A 15,662-nucleotide genomic window follows, 5' to 3' on the forward strand; every position below is an offset into this window, starting at 1 on the left:
AAAAGAAGTCGCAGGAAAACTTGGTCTCGGTCCGCCACGCGGCCCTGGTCTCTTGGTCGCAGCGGCCCGCTCTTGGATTTTTGTCACATCACCCACATGACAGCTTCATCTGGTGCTAATGTGGCCGTCACATGGGTTGGCCCTCAGAATTCCATGCTCATTTACCATTAATCAAATGCATCATTATGAATTGTGTATGCATTTTAGAGCAGACCCGAGCCCCGGCTGGATAGGGAAGTGCTTTTTTTTTTTTTTTTTTTCATTCATGTTCAGCAACAAAACTCACATCTGCTGTGAAGATTAATGGCAAGGCCAAAGCGACATTCTTTGTGTTTGCCTCGCGCAGAAATCCACAGCCCTAAATTACAGGTTGGTAAGCTTCGTCCAGGTAGCGTTCATTTTTCCAGATGATGATGATTATTGCTCACGGGCCACTCTAATCACCCCCAGCAAACCGAAGCCGCTAGGAGAGGCCAGACAAAGCTGTCTCGGAGCACCGTGTCAGCTTCCAGGGGCCTGGGTGCCTCCCGTAGACTGGGGGGATTTTAGTCTTAAATTGCATTTTGGTCAAAATGGGGACTGGCCCTTCTAATTTTGAAGAATTCGAAGTATTTGCAGCCTGAGCCTGGCTGGGTGGGGGTGGGGACTCGGGACGGTGTTACAGCCGGCAGCACTTGTGGACTGTGCTGTCCTGGGACTCACTCACCAGTTAGGGCTCTGTGGGAGCATTCTGAGTTCCGGAACCTTCCTTGGAGGGCCTGTCTCCTATCGCTTGATGGGGACATGGAGACTCATGGGTGTATAAGGAGGTTTTCACTGGGAGTTTCCAGTGATCAAAGTCTTTCCCGAGGACGGGGACCGTGTTTCAGGTAAAAAACCCTTTCCTGAGCTGTCACAATAGTTCCAGGAGATGGAACCTGGTGCCTGAGACTGGACCCCGGCCCTGACCCCTTCTCTCCCTGCTAGGCTGGGGAGACAGATCTGACTTGAGGTCAGCTCACATTTTGATGTCTAATTGCCAGCAAGCCAGAGCACAGATCAGGGACACACAGAGAGCTTGGTCTCCAGGAGCGAGAGAGGTGGGGTGCAGGGGGCTGTGCTGCTGCTTTATTTTGTGGCATTTTCTTTTCCCTCCAAGCAGACAGCTGGGCCTGGATTTTGACTTGGTTACCCCTCCTAGGGGCATAGGGACACACCTGCCCCCCGGAAAGGTCTCTGTTGGGAGGCTTTCCGGGGCGGGGCTGGGCTGGGGCTCATGATATTAGCGAAGCCTGTTAAAAATAAACACCTTCTTAGAATGTGCTGCTCGTGGTCCGCCCGAGCGCCTGGCTGGGGAGGCAACAGGAGAGGCTGAGACCCTTGAACTGCTTAGTGGGCTCCATGCCGGGGTGCTGGATTCTCTCATGTGGCCTCCTGGGCATGTTTTGGGGACTGTCCTCCCTTAGAAGCCTCTGTTCCTACCTGGAAGGTCTGGGCCACCTCCCTGTAGGGGAGTTCAGAGGCACTGGAGCACAGATTTTCAACCCGTCTTCCTTCCTTCTTCTGATTAGGGATGGGGTGTGTGTGTGTGTGTGTGTGTGTGCATAAGTTGGTGCCGGATATCAATCAATGGGCACCAGCTGAGTGGCTGGTAGTGGCTGCCAGGGGAGGGTTCAGTGGCGGGAGAGATGGGGCATATGCATGGGGGAGTGTGTGAGCGTGTGTATGAGAGTTGGGGGCTTACCCGTGGTCCCCAGGCCAAGCCCCAGGCTCCGTTTTTGTCCTGTACTGACGTCACCTCACCCTGCGATCGGGAATGGACAGCTTGAGGCTGGCAGGTGTGACCTCAGAGGGAAGGACAGCTGGGGATGGCAGGTGCTGGTTTCCCTCCCACTCCCATGACCTTTAGGGCCTAGAATGAGGCAGCAGTATCCAGGCACTGAGCCCAGGCTTCCGAAGAGCCCTGTGGGACAGGGCTTTGGGGGTGCTTTAGCTGCTCTAGCCGGGTGTGTGGCTTAGTCTCAGAATGACCGGGGACTTCACCAAAGACGCAGAGCCCACTGCATGGCCACCACTTCTCGGGGACCCTCTTCCGAGCGCTATTCAATCCTACAATAGCCCTAAGGAGCAGGACTGTGGTGCTCAGAATGGTTGCTAATCCATTTAAGGTCACCCAGAACCCAGGCTTTCGACGTCTGAACCTTGAGCCCAACCTGTGTGCATGGCGCCCCAAAATGTCATTAAAGCTGAAAAAATGCAGGGCCTCAAGCTTCTGAAATAGATCTTCTCCAAGATTTAAGGAACAGTCTAATTGAAATACTCCCAAAAATGCAGCGGTCTGGTCCCACTTTGAGCAGCTCTCTCGGGCTTTCAGGGAAATAGCTCTGGTTCCACCGACATTTGGTTTTTAAAAAAATTGGAATTTGGGTCACTTTGGTTTGAGGCTCTGCTCGTCAACGTGGCTGCTCTGGCTTTATATCTGCTACCTGGTTTGGTTCAAGGACAGAGAAGCGTTTCTGTTTATAAAGCACGTGCAGACGCAGTTGCCCCCTGGGGGGGATATCCTTTCTCTCTGCTTCTGCTCCTTTCCGGGGAAGCTGGAAAGTCCGGTCTTCTCCCTCCCTGGGCTGGTCGTTGAAATGGGCCTGGGCCAGGACACTGCCCGCTTGAGAACTGCCGCTGGCAAGTGGAGGTGACACGGAAACGGATATTATTTGATGGATATTATCTGGTGTGGAGAGACTCTCACTAGTTCACTAAGCTTGAGAATTTAAACTCATTTTTAATTACGAAAGTAACGCACATACATGGTAACAAAAGAACTCTGCAGAAGTATTTCTGAAGTCCGTGAAATGGATTAATATTTGTACAACGCTTAGAAGAACGGTGCCTGGCACGTCATAGGCACTTTGGAAGTGCTTATTAAATAAAGATAGGTGACATTCGAAGTCACTTTCTCTCCCATTCTAGATCTGCGGTCTCCCTTTCTGGAAGCAACCACGGGGTGGTTTCTTGCATATTCTTCCAGAAATTCGGTGTGCTCGGGTAAGCCTGTGGGCACCCACAACCATTTTACACGCTGTCAAGTGAAAAAAGTAGGTGACAACGCAGCTTTGAACAGTATGATCCCATTTGCAAAGCAAACAGACAAACGTGCCCAGAAAGTAACCTGGAATCATGTATGTCCACGTAGTAAGAGCAGTTATCTCTGAAAGGCGGGATCGTGAGTGGATTTTCTTTTTCTTTTCATCTCCTTCCGCTCACACTGTTTATAATTCTAAAAACGAATGAAAGGGGAGCGTGCATACGTAAGTGAGGGAGTGAGTACGCGGACTGTGGTCCTCTCGCGTCAGTGCGTTCTGAGAGGGCTCACGTCCTGGCCGGGCCCGGGACTCCCATCACGGGGGCTGCACAGACTCCCTCCCATTTGCTCCCTGGGACCTGCTCTGTGGCTGATCTGAATTTGGCTCTGCGGGGTGGCTCCAGGACTCCTCGCGGGCCCCCTGGACGGGTGATCCAACCAGGATAAAGTTTCCAGGGCTATGCTCCACACACTTCCCAGCTTTCCCCATTGTTACTTTGGCTCCCTCCATAGCCCTCCACCAACGTGGGGAAGAAAACCGCTTCCCTCTGCGGGCCACGGCCTGAAGGGTGGGCCTGACCTCCCCAGAGGGGAATGAGGGCAAGACCCATTTGAAGTCAATCTGCTTACGTGTCAATTCTGAGAGCCTGAGTCCCGAGGCCTGGGGTACTTAGGACCTGTCAGGGGGCCCCTCTGCGTGTGCTTATGGGATGTGAGAAGGCGCGCCAGCCCGGCTCTCCAGCTTTCCGGCCTGGCTTATTTGAAGCCCAGTCCGATTTCTGCAGTGACCAGGGAAGCAGGTGTCCTGGGGGTGGGTCCTGACTGTTTCTGCCTCTGACTATAGTTCTGGAGTCAAGTAGACCCGGGCCATGAACTATGCACTGCTGTTTACCGGCCGTGGGACCTGGGGCAGGTCAGGGTGTCTTCCTGACCCTCGGGTTCCTCATCTCTAAAATGGGGGCACTAATGGCACCTTCCTCATGGTGGGAGCGTACCTTCACTCTCAACTCATGCCTTCAGTACAGATTTGTCTGAGGGCCTCCTGGGGCCAAGGCTCTTACCTGACCTGGTGAGGCCTCCAGACATACAAACCGCTGTCAAGGACACCAGCTCAAACAAGAGACATGCTTTCCAGTGGTAAAGGCCTGGGGAGAGCTGGGGAGGCTTCTCGAAGGGTGGACAGGAGCTCTGGCATGGTAGGGCTTGTAGTCGGGGAGGAGCGCTTAGGAGTGTCCCCAGCCCTTCCAAGGATAGGACTTCACATATTTCTCACAATGGCCTTAGAATCTGTCTTTGGCTGAGAGGATGTTAGATTAAATTTTATCTTTCAGCCACGTGGAGCTGGATATTATATGCCAGAAAATAGTGAATAACACTCAGAGTCCCATCTGTCCTGCCCGCTCGGCTCTCATCCTGGGGAGCTGGTTGCCCGTGTAGCTGCGAGGCAGGGAGACCTCGAAAGCCACCCCAATGCCAGCGTTCCCCAGGAGACCTCCCTTCCACTCCTCCGTCGCTGCTGTCCACAGGGCTGGAAAGGACAAGATCTCTGGACAGAGCATCCTTCAACCCTGACTCTGCCACCTGCATGCTGGAGACCTTGGGCAAGCCTCAGTGTCCTCATCAGAAAAATGGGCACAATGGCAGTGCCCACCTTGCCAAGCTGCTGTGAGCATTCCAGATGGTACAATGCACCTACATAATGCCTAGCACATGCTGGGATGTCTGAGGCAGGGCTGGGTCCTCTGCCAGGGGGGCCCAGTGTCTGGACTCAAGACATTCTTCTCCTTATTACAAAGCCGCACACCAGGACCCAGCTCATCTGGGGCCCACGTGAACCCTGGGGCTCAGAGATATTTCATCCCTCGATTTGGCTTTCGTCTTCCTGACCCTGGCTGAATGTCCCCAGCCACCTGCCACCCTGCCAGACCCCCATCGAGCAGAGAAATTGGTGAGCTGGCAGGGCCCAGGGGGAAGGAAGCTGCAAGGGAGAGGCCAAGGAGAAGGGACGTACCCCAGATGCTGTGCCGGGATCTTCTGGGGGCCAGGGCCGACCCCAAAGCCTGCCCTGGTGCTCTCCTTCCCCCAGCACTTCCCAAATCAAGAAGGCAAAGAGGGGTTTGGCTTTATTTTCCTCCCTCCTCTCATCTGTAAAATTGAGACATTACAGTTCCAAAATGGGCTTCGAGCCTGTAGAAATTAATCCGGTCTGGCAGGAGGGCTGCAAATAAACATATTGTTTCGATTGGTGTTGACATTTGGATTGTGAGAAGTTTGAAAATGTAACTGTAGTTGGGATTTTCCAGCCCATCCAAGTTCTTCCGTGGAGGGGCTCAACGCGCCTCGACGGGTGGCTGGGTGAGTGCCCTCTTTCGACCCGCGTCGGGCGCTGGCGGGGGCGAACAGGTCCGGGCTCCGAGCCTGTGCCACAGGGGACCACCTGGGCTCTTGTGTAGGGTAGGCGCTTCGGGATGCAGAGTCTCTGTGGCAGTGGGGACAGCCAACCACGCCGGGAGTGACCCACAAGACTTGAGCACCTACTGTGTGCTGGCACCTGCTAGCGTGAGCTCATTTCCTCCAGGGCTGCCATGTAGGATTATCCCCATTTACAGACGGGGGTCTCTGAGGCACTGAGCAGTTAAACCACACAGGAAAAAAGTGAAGTCTCGAACTCGGCCCGTTCTGACTCCCGATGTGGAAGTGGGTGTCGTTCCCCTCCCCTCACTGCACTGGAGCTCATCCTTCAGTAGCCTTTTAGCCCCCTGTGCCTCCCTTCCCACTCAGCTCTGGCCTTCCCACTCAGACCCAGCAGGGAAGCAGCCTGGTTCCCCTTGCAAGAGGACAGCCCTGAGAAAGCCCCCTACTCGGGGCACAGGGACACGCAGCTGTCAACCATGGACTCAGGCTGCTGGCCAGATGTAGGCACTGCATTTTGGGGAAAGGCTTGATGATTTCGGCACCTGGTGATTTCCTTGTGCCCCAGGCCTCGTCTCCCTGCCTCCTAGCTTCTGCAATGCAAAGACCCTTCTGTCTCCCTTCCACCGCTCTGTGCCTGTCCCCGCAGAGCAGGACATGGCCGGGAAAGCTCACCATCGGGAGCCTCCCGGGGGCCTGTAGTGCTGACTGGCCAGTCCCCGCCACTTCTTAAGTCCAGGCCCTCTCCTGCCTCCTCAGGGACTATTTGCCCAGGTACGGATGGCAGACCAGATGTGGCAAAAGTCCTCAAGGGTGGGGCCTCGATGCCACCTGGGATGAAGGTTCCTGGTACCCACAACTCCGCCTCCGTTCCCTTTGCTGCCTGGGATGACAGGGAGTGGGGTTGCAAGATGGTGGCCCAGGCCCAGCCCCATCCCCTGGGCTCCATGGTGAGGTGAGCCCATGCCTGGCCAGGAAGACCCCTCCTCAGGGACAGCCCTCCTTGCTGACTTCTCTGCTCCCTCCCTCCCTTCCCTGGCGGCGGGCGGGGGGGGGGGGACTCCTAGAGGAAGGACCCACCTCATTTGTTCCCACAGACAAGGGAAATCTCTACCACAGACCCTCAAGGCTAAGAGAAGCCTTGTCTTTGTGCCTTGCCACACCGGGGCTCCCTTCTCTCTGGCCCTGCCCCCCAGTCCCCATTTGGTCTGAGTCCTCAGTACCCTTCTTCTGACGTTCAAAAGTTCGAAACCATGACCGGAAGTTTGGGGACATGGGGTTTGGCCTGACACTGTTCTGGGCACTGGTGTTCAGGCTTGGCTCTGTCTGGATGTTTCTGTCTGTTGGCCAGCTTTGCCTTCGGTAATTGTGAGCCTTCGACTGGGTTTGAGTTTCTGGAAACCGGGAAGGTTTGTGTTCATTTCAAGGTTCAGAAAATCACTGTGGTTTTGGGTCACGGTTAGGTTTGATTTGCGTGCTTGATGGCAGGGGTGGCCCGGGGGCTCTGAGCTAGGCCTAAGCAGGGTCCCCAGGGTCTGAGTGAGAGACACTTGGGCTATCCTCTGGGAGGGGCTGGTCCTGGGCCAAGCCCACAGGGCAAGTGGCTGAGGCTGAAGGGAGGGGCATGGTTCTGGGGAAGTGGAGACAGAGAATTCACTTTCCCTTCAAACCTCTTATCGCAGAGCAGGCCTGGATGTGATTTTCGGGGACACAGGAGAGGCGGTCTGGAGGGAAAGCAGGATGCGCAGCCAGGCCGGGAGCGGGATGGCCCGGGCGCTGTGGGGTGACTCTGCAGCAGGTGTCTGCGCGAGGCCTGCGTCTGTCCCCACCCGCTGGGTGACTCGGGGCCGCTCTTCAACCTCTCTGAACTCCTTTCCTCATGCCTCTTCCTACAGCGGTTTTGAGATTAAAGAGGGTATTTGTAGAAACTCACAGAGAAGGTCAGAATATACGAGTCCTCGTGAGCTCTACAAAGACAGGGCTATGCCTCATTAATCGTGTTCTTCCCAAGTGAGCAGAGTGCTTGGCCCTCTGCTCATTCAATGAGCCCTTCTCGAAGCCAGATGGGAACTGGCCTCTCGGTTATTACTGTCAGTTTTAACAGCAAGTCTGTTTCCCCGATTGGTGGCCGGAGCTGGAGTCCTGAGCTGCCCCGACGTGCTCTGGAAGGAGCCCTTCTCTCTGCGCACAGCGGTCTTCCTGCAACGGACGCTAGCCTTTGGTCACCTCCCAAGGGGTTCCGCGTTCTCGCCAAGGGCTGTCACCTCCTGCCTCCGAACTGACTCAATCCATTTCCATCCTCCAAGGCCTGGAAGAGTCCTTCTTTGCTAGTCACAAAGAGTTCCCACAGTGTGTGGGTTTTCAGGTTTTGGATCAGTGTGCTGGAGGTTGAGGCCCTTGGTAGAGCGCCCACATGTCCCGGGTTTCCAGCTCTGCTTTAAAATCTTCAGGGTCATTGTTCCTGCGAGCGTCAGCCTCACAGCCTTGAATTTTGGGCTGTGAATAGTAATACTGGCCTCCACTTACTGATTATCTTGTTCTGGGCCTTTACGTAATCTCCCCGATGCCCCGGGAGGTGGCATGCTAACACTATTCCCATCTGATAGACAAGGAAACTGAGGCTCAGAGAGGTCACGTAACACACTTAAGTTCACACAGCCTGTCGTGGCAGAGCTGGGACACAAAGCCAGGTCTCTGCACGCCCCCCCTCCACCCCGGTAAACTGTCTTTTCTGCCCCAAACATAGTGCACAGATGGGAATGAAGGAGAGCTGGTGGCCAGAAGACCCCTCAGCCTCTGACTCGGTCTGTGAACCCAAATCTCCAGGGAGCCCTTCCCCATCTGGAACAGGGAGGGTGAGGACCACCCTCGGCCCCCCAAGCCAACAACCCATCTCCAGCGTTGGAAGACGTAAATGGCTGGCTGCTTTGGCAGGCTGGGCCGTCACAGCTTGTTCGGAAGGTGCAACTGGTCACCAAAGGTGAACTGTCAGGACCAGCACCGCCCGGGACGGCGTCGGACGCCTCCTGCCCGCCACCCTGCACCGATTACTTGCCGCCGCCCCTCTCAGTCCTCCAGTCTGTTCTGCCACCCAAACCACGAGCCTCAGGACGACAGCCACGAGCCCTCCTCCCACCCCCCCCACCTTCCTCCTCCTGTCCCGGCCTCGGTCAATGCCCCAGTGTTCAGCCGCGTCGCCCACGTCAGGGTTACTTTGCCTTCTTCAAGTCGGATCTGCAGCTACCCACCCCTGGGGGCCTGGCAGGCCTCGGGCTTCCCCGGGCTCGAGCACAGCAGGCCTTCTGTGACTGCTTTGCAGAGGCCCGGCCCTCTTTGAAGATGATGAACATTTGACGAGAGAGTCACATTTGCACACGGAAGGACACAATTTAACTTGTCGAAAAACATTTCGGTTTCCTTTCACCGGGTTGGGTGGGAGTAAATGATGCAGGAAGACTTCTGTCCCCTTTCTCCATGCTGTTCTAGATTTCTTCTCCAGCTTCCCTTTTCCCTTTGCCCAGCCAGCCACCCACTTAGCAGAGCTGAGGTGTCCCCCGCAAGTCCACCGTCAAGCAGCTCTTGAAATGTGCCTGTGCCTCTCTGTTCCAGGCTCCATCGGCCTCTCTTACTGAAATGAGCCTCGCGCCTGGTCTCTGGGTTTCTGCTGCTGCCCACCTGGGACCCTCACAGGATGACTTGGATGAACGCCAGTCTAATCCTGTTGGCCTGAGTTACCTCACGGACCATGTCCCCCTCCACCCCCTCCATCTTCTGCTCTGGCCATGCTGGTCTCCTTCTGGGCAGGTTTCTGGCTCAGCACCTTTGTAAGCACTGTTCCTTCTGCCTGGATGGAATGATCTTCCCGCAAAACCCCACGAGGAGCCCTCATCTCCTCTCGGTTTTCCAGAGGTCACCTTCTCAATGAGACCTTGTCTGTCTACCTCATTTCCAATAGCAGCTTCCCCCTCAACATTCCCCATTCCCCCGGTCCCCCCAAGCTTGATTTTTCTCCATCACACTGATCTGACCAGAGGTGGGTTTTCCATGATGCCGATAATGCTTATACTTTAGAGGCCCGCACTAGAGGTTCCAAGGCCCTGAACAAAATTGATAATTATAATTCTTTTTTTAAAAAAGATTTCATTTATTTACTTGAGAGAGAGAGAGAGAGATTGAGCATGAGCTGGGGAGAGGGAGGAGACTCCTCGCTGAGCAGGGAGCCCAACTGGGAACCCCATCTTGGGACCCTGGGATCATGATCTGAGCCAAAGGCAGATGCTTAACCGACTGAGCCACCCAGGTGCCCCGATATTTATAATTCTTTCTTCTTTCTTCTTAAGGAGTCTATCCTTCCCCCCCCCAAACTGATAAGCTTCAGGCCCCATAAAAGCCCAGATCTGCCTGCCCCTTACCTGTTTTAATGTTTTTATTATGTCTCTCCCTTTGCCATTAAAACATAAACTCCACAAGGGCAGAAGTTTTTGTCTTAAAAATTTTTTTTAACTGTTTTATCTCCAGACCCAGAACAGTGGCCACACACAGTAGGAGCTCCAGAAATGTCTCTGTACGAATGCATGTCAGCCCAGGTGCATACTCCACTCAGGACGTCAGGTTTCTTTTAGGATTAAGACCAGCCTCCTAACATACTCTCAAGGCTCTGCCCTCTGTCTGCTCCCAGATGTGCTAAGATTCAGCCTCAGGGCCTTTGCACAGGCTGCTTCCTCTCCTTGATGCTCTTCCTCTCCTCTTGGTGTCCTTGTCCCGTCCTTTAGGTCTCTCCCTAAACACTGTTGCCGTGTCTCCTGCTCAGCTGGGCTCTGGGGTCACATGCCCTCTAGCCCCTTGGAGCTTCTCTTGCTAGCACTGTCATCACAGTCACACGCCATCTGTGCCATTGTTAGTTTGGGATTTATTTCCTTCTGAGGACTGTCAGCTCCGTGGGGACAGGGCCATGCTTGTCTTGGGGGCTGCTGTGTCCCCAGCATAATGTCTGGCACATAGTCCTTTCCCTGACTCAGTAAACAGCTGCTGTGGGAAGGGGGAAGATAAAAAACAGGTGGGGAAAGGCGGGAATCAGGCAGTTAATATCGAAATAAACAAAACCACATTAACTTTAGGGCACTTCGGAGCTGAAAGAGACGATCCCGTCCTTTGCTTGTAGACCACGTGCCCCAGCGCCCTGGGGGTTCGTGGAGGTGTCCCACAGGTTGCTGCCCCGCATGCGTGAGCACGGACAGTGTGTGCACGTATATATAGGTGTGCATGTGCACGTGTATGCACTGCACGCTCAGGTGTGTATGTGTGTGTGTGCACGTGCAAGTGTCAGGGGTGGGGGTCAGGAAGGTTGAAAGACCGGCAAATAGACGGATGTCAGACCCCCGTTCCCGCTTCAAACAGAGTAGTTCTGCTTTTATCCACTTATATATTGAACTTTGGCTTCTGATTTTGTTTGAAATGAAATAAGCTTTCTGGGGCGCCTGGCTGGCTCAGTCGGTAGAACACGTAACTCTTGATCTCGGGGTGATGAGTTCAAGCCCCATGTAGGGCTTACTTAAAAAAAAAAAAGAAAGAAAACAATTTTTAAAAACAATTTAATAAATGAAATGAAATGAAATATAAAAGTTTCCAGCCAAAATAGAATTTGGAAAGTGCTAACCTGATCAAACCCCTCCTTGCTGTTTTATAGATAGGTAAACTGAGGCCCAGAGAAGTAGAAGCACTTGTCCAAGATCACAGAATGAATGAGCCACAAGCCCAAAGACTGTTCCCTGATGGCCAGCCTACTCTTCCCGGTTTGGGCAGAGCATTGCATCATTTCATCTGTGACCAGGTGGCCGAGCACCTGGACATGGTGGAGCTCGTGGAAAATCTCCAGCGATCATCAAGCTTCAATCCCATCATGTGAATCAGGAATCATTTTAGTTGCAGAAGGCATGACTCCCGAGATGCCCGCAGTAAAAATCACATTGCTGAGCACAAGCACTCGGGGAGAACATCCGGACCCAGAGAGCTAGCTTTCCTTTGTGTTTTTCAGTGAAAATTCATCAGCTACTTGCTCGTTTATGTTATTGTCTGGAGGTGCTTCTAGCAAACATACAGCAACAGGCACCAAAGGTTTAGAAAAATTTGTGGGAGCAAAACTTAAAAGGGAAATAATTCTGCGCATTAGTTTCATAGTGTCTGTTTATGTGTGTGAACATGAAAAAAATTAAAAGGATTATTTCTCATATACTTTGGTGCTGGAACAGATACCTCTGGCCATGGGGTCTCTATGGGGGAAGAAGAACCACTGTTTTTCATTCTATAAAATTAAATCTTTAATTTGTTCTCGAATTACAAAAATAATAGGTACACCCGAGGAAGTAGAACACTACAGAAAAATGCATAACTTAGAAAGGGAAAGTGTTGCAATATCGTCCTCCCTCCAGCTAGAACCACAGTTAATACTAATTTGTTTTCAGACCTACTAAGTGAGTGTCAGACACCGGGAGGACAACAGTGAACAAACACAGATGTCATTTGTGATCTCACGGGACTCATAGTTGAGTAGGGAAGAGATATGAAATCACACAATTGTAAAAATTCAATTGTGTTTTGCATTCAAAAGGAGAGATATGAAGGCACAAAACTGGGGAAAGGGACCTTGATGAGAAGGCCTGGGAAAGCTTTGTTGAGGGAGTCAAGATGGACTTGGGATCTGTTAAGTATGTGAAGATGGGAAGAAAGAGTGGTCAAGGAAGAAGAAATGTCTATGCAAAGGCCCTGCGGCAGGAGAGAGAAAAATCGGTGTGGCAGGAGTGACTGGTTCATGGTGAGGCAGCAGAGACATCTGGGGGTCTGTGAAGAATATGGTAAGATTGTGTCCTAAGAGTAAAGGAAGCCATAAACTTTTAAATAAAATTGAGTGTGACCATATTTGCACTTGATATCTACTCTTTCTGATTTGTCCTGGTGCACGTGTTTAGCCATTAATGCTTTAGCAGGATGGCTTAAGCAAAAGAAATCTTTTACTGGCTCACGTGGATACAGCTTGATCAAAAGGGGTTCAGACAACATCCCCAGGTACTTTCCATCTCTCAGCCTTGTCCTCTGTTCTGCTGGCCATTTCCAGGGTCCTACAGCCTCAGGTACTCACACACCATCTTTCCACCTGCACCCCAGCGAGAAAGAGTGCCTGCCACTACAGGCATGTCAGTTTCCGCCTTGCTCTGTGGGTACGAACCCCTGGACCAATCACAGTGGTTAGAGGAATGTGATGCTTTGATTGGTCAGGCCCAAATCATATGCTCCACGCCCCCCCCCATCAGCTCTGTGATGGGGTGCAGAGCCTGGCAAGAACCCAATCCGCGTGCTGAAGTCAGAGGAGCGGTTACCTCTGGGAGTGGGGGCAGAAGTGACTAAGAGGGCACAGGGCGTCTTCCAGGAGAGCTGGAAATGTGCTCTATCTTGATTTGGGGTTACCTACACGGGTGCACACGTACACAAATACGCATTGAATTGAAACTTTAGTTGTACAAGCTTCACGGTAGGTAAGCCATGCCAAGGTTTCAAAAGTACCTTGTGGAGCGTGGGGAAGAGGGCGTTCCCAGAGGAACATCGGGATACTGTTACCAAAAGAAGGGTGAATGGATGTTCCCTGTAATGTATCAATATATGTGTATGTACATATGATGCATAGATGATTTTGACATGGTGTGGACATCACCATGCAGGCATTTTCCTACGATGACCACCGCTTTATGCCAAGAATTTCGTTTCAGAAGTGCTTTATTGGGCAAATGAGTCGGTCTCCTCAGCACTGCTTGCAGGAAGGGGCACCCCAGAATCCTGCTGGGGACCAGCCCCCCTCCCAAAACAACCCATTGCCTGCAGAGGGGGGTGTTTGCATGCTCAAGGACCTCAGGCCTTGCTATGCACCTTGGCTTTGGCCCTCACCTTGCTTGCTCTCCTCTGGGAGTGCTTGCCTCTCCCTTTGGACTCTCTTGTTTTCCCTCTCTCAAATGTGCCCTGTTAAAGGGAATACATTCTTACTCATATTAGGTTGGTAAAGACTGGTAGCTTTTAGAGTGCCTATTCGTGCAGCAAGACACCTTATTTTTTCTTTACAGCTGAAACAGTGATACTTCCAAAAGAGTCTGTCCCAAAACGCAGGGGAATGGTTGGGGATGGGACTCTGACTCTGGACATCAGGACTGAAGTCTCATCTTACATTGGCCACCTGTGGTCCCTGGGGCATCTTACTACCTCTCAGCACCTTACTTTCTTCTCTCCTAGGGAGATGATAGCAGAAGAGAGGATTAGAATGCCCGGCGCACAGTAGGAGGCTTATATGTGTTGGTTACTACAGAAATGGTGCAGCCGGCAGCCTTCGGGAGTGCGCGAGAAGTGGAAGGGGGTGTTCCCAGCTGGGGACAGAAGGTTCCTCTCTCCTCTGGTTCTGGCCCACCTTGGTGTCCTCTTCTTCAATCCCCTGTGTCTAGTTTCCTCTCCTTTTATTCTTTCTGCCCAGGGCATCTTTTCTTTGCAAGGAAGGGACTGCTTTGGGCTGTTCTCTGGGAGGCTGCCCTGGCATGATGGCCTGAGCTCACCGATCCCTGAGGCTAGATGGCCCAGGAATCCCCTCTGCTACCCTGTGGCCTGCCAGCCACCCAACTTCTGTCTGTGTTCTTCTGACCCGGGAGGCCCTTTGACTGTCAGCACAATTGGTGAAGAGAACTCAGGCTTTGAAGTCAGAGAGATGTGAGTTCCAACGTGCCTGGAAGGGGCTTCACTTCTGAGGGGCTCCGTTTCCTTAGTGGGAAGAAGTGGCCCACGCGGCGCCTGGCAGGGTTGGGGGCAATAAGTGAGGCCGTGTATATGTGGCCAGAACCCAGGAGGCCTTCGCCTTCCGTGTGGGCTTGCTCTCTTTCTCTTCTGAGTGAGGAGATGTCCTTGGCAGCCTTGTTTGGGGTGTGTGGTCCAATTTACTGGGAAACAAAATAGGGGCTCTATCAGTTTGCTTGGGCTGTCAAACCAGGTCCCACAGGCGAGGTCGCTTAAACAACAGAAATTCATTTTCTCACGGTTCTGGAAGCTCGAGGGTGTCGCAGGGTTGGTTTCTTCTGATCTCTCTGTGGTTTGCAGACGGTCATCTTCTTGCTGTACCTTCCCATGGTCTTCCGTCTGTGCCTGTTCGCGTCCTGCCTGCCTCCTCTAAGGCCTACCCAATATGGCCTACCCAATATGGCCTCACATTCCCTTGACTGCCTCCTGAAAGACTCTGTCTCCAAATACAGTCACATTCTGAGGTACAAGGGTTAGGACTCAAACAGATGAATTTGGCAGACATGGTTCTGCCCGTGACAGAGACTTTGAACCAAACCAGCTCCTCTGTCCATCACTCATCATCCCAGTTCCCTTGCTTTAGGCTTGGGAGGTTTTTGAGCTCCCAGAGTTCCCTCTCTCGCCCTTGGGCAGCACACACCCTAAAACTGGAATGACACATAGGAGATTATCAACGGTCTTGCACAAGAATGACATGGAAATTGATGACGCTTTCCATATTTAAAGAAAAATTTCCCCCTCCAAATGGGCTTCTCTCTAGGGTGAAGACCCCTCTTTTTTTTTTTTTAAAGATTTTATTTATTTATTTGACAGAGATAGAGACAGCCAGTGAGAGAGGGAACACAAGCAGGGGGAGTGGGAGAGGAAGAAGCAGGCTCACAGCAGAACAGCCTGATGTGGGGCTCGATCCCATAACACCGGGATCACACCCTGGGCCAAAGGCAGACGCTTAACCGCTGTGCCACCCAGGCGCCCCTGGTGGAGACCCCTCTTAAAAGCTGGCTCAGGCAGAAGAGTAGAGGGTTGCCAGAGCCATGGGACGGGCACCAGGGAGGATGCCAACCCCGGAAGGATGCTCTCCGGCTGTGGCAGGTGTCTGGCCATCGCAGAGCCCCACGCATGCTCCCAGAGCTGATCCCGGGCCCAGTGGTTTCCTGCAGGGTGTCTGTAAACCCGACTTTGCCACGTTGCCGGCTTCCAGAGGCCAATCCGTTCCCCCACTTGCTTGGCTGGCGGGCCTGGGTGTGTGGCTTTGGGGAGAAGACAGGCGGACCGTGTTGGTGAGCCGGGCAGACTGGCAGACACCCCCATGGAGCGGGGTGGGATGGCAGGAGTTTGAAGCTAATCTCATTAGCCGCCACATCCT

At 52.9% G+C, this 15,662-nt stretch overlaps 1 non-coding gene across 1 annotated transcript; it reads left to right on the top strand.

Moving 5' to 3' along the window:
• Positions 1-14,917: 14,917 nt before the first annotated feature.
• On the top strand, positions 14,918-15,020 carry LOC123799610 (U6 spliceosomal RNA). Its single transcript, XR_006781661.1, has one exon. It is a non-coding gene; the product is annotated as a U6 spliceosomal RNA (small nuclear RNA).
• The last annotated feature ends 642 nt before the right edge of the window (positions 15,021-15,662 follow it).

Source organism: Ursus americanus, chromosome 24 (genome assembly GCF_024610735.1).
Source record: "Ursus americanus isolate L20-20 chromosome 24, mUrsAme1.1.p, whole genome shotgun sequence".
Classification (NCBI taxonomy): domain Eukaryota; kingdom Metazoa; phylum Chordata; class Mammalia; order Carnivora; family Ursidae; genus Ursus; species Ursus americanus.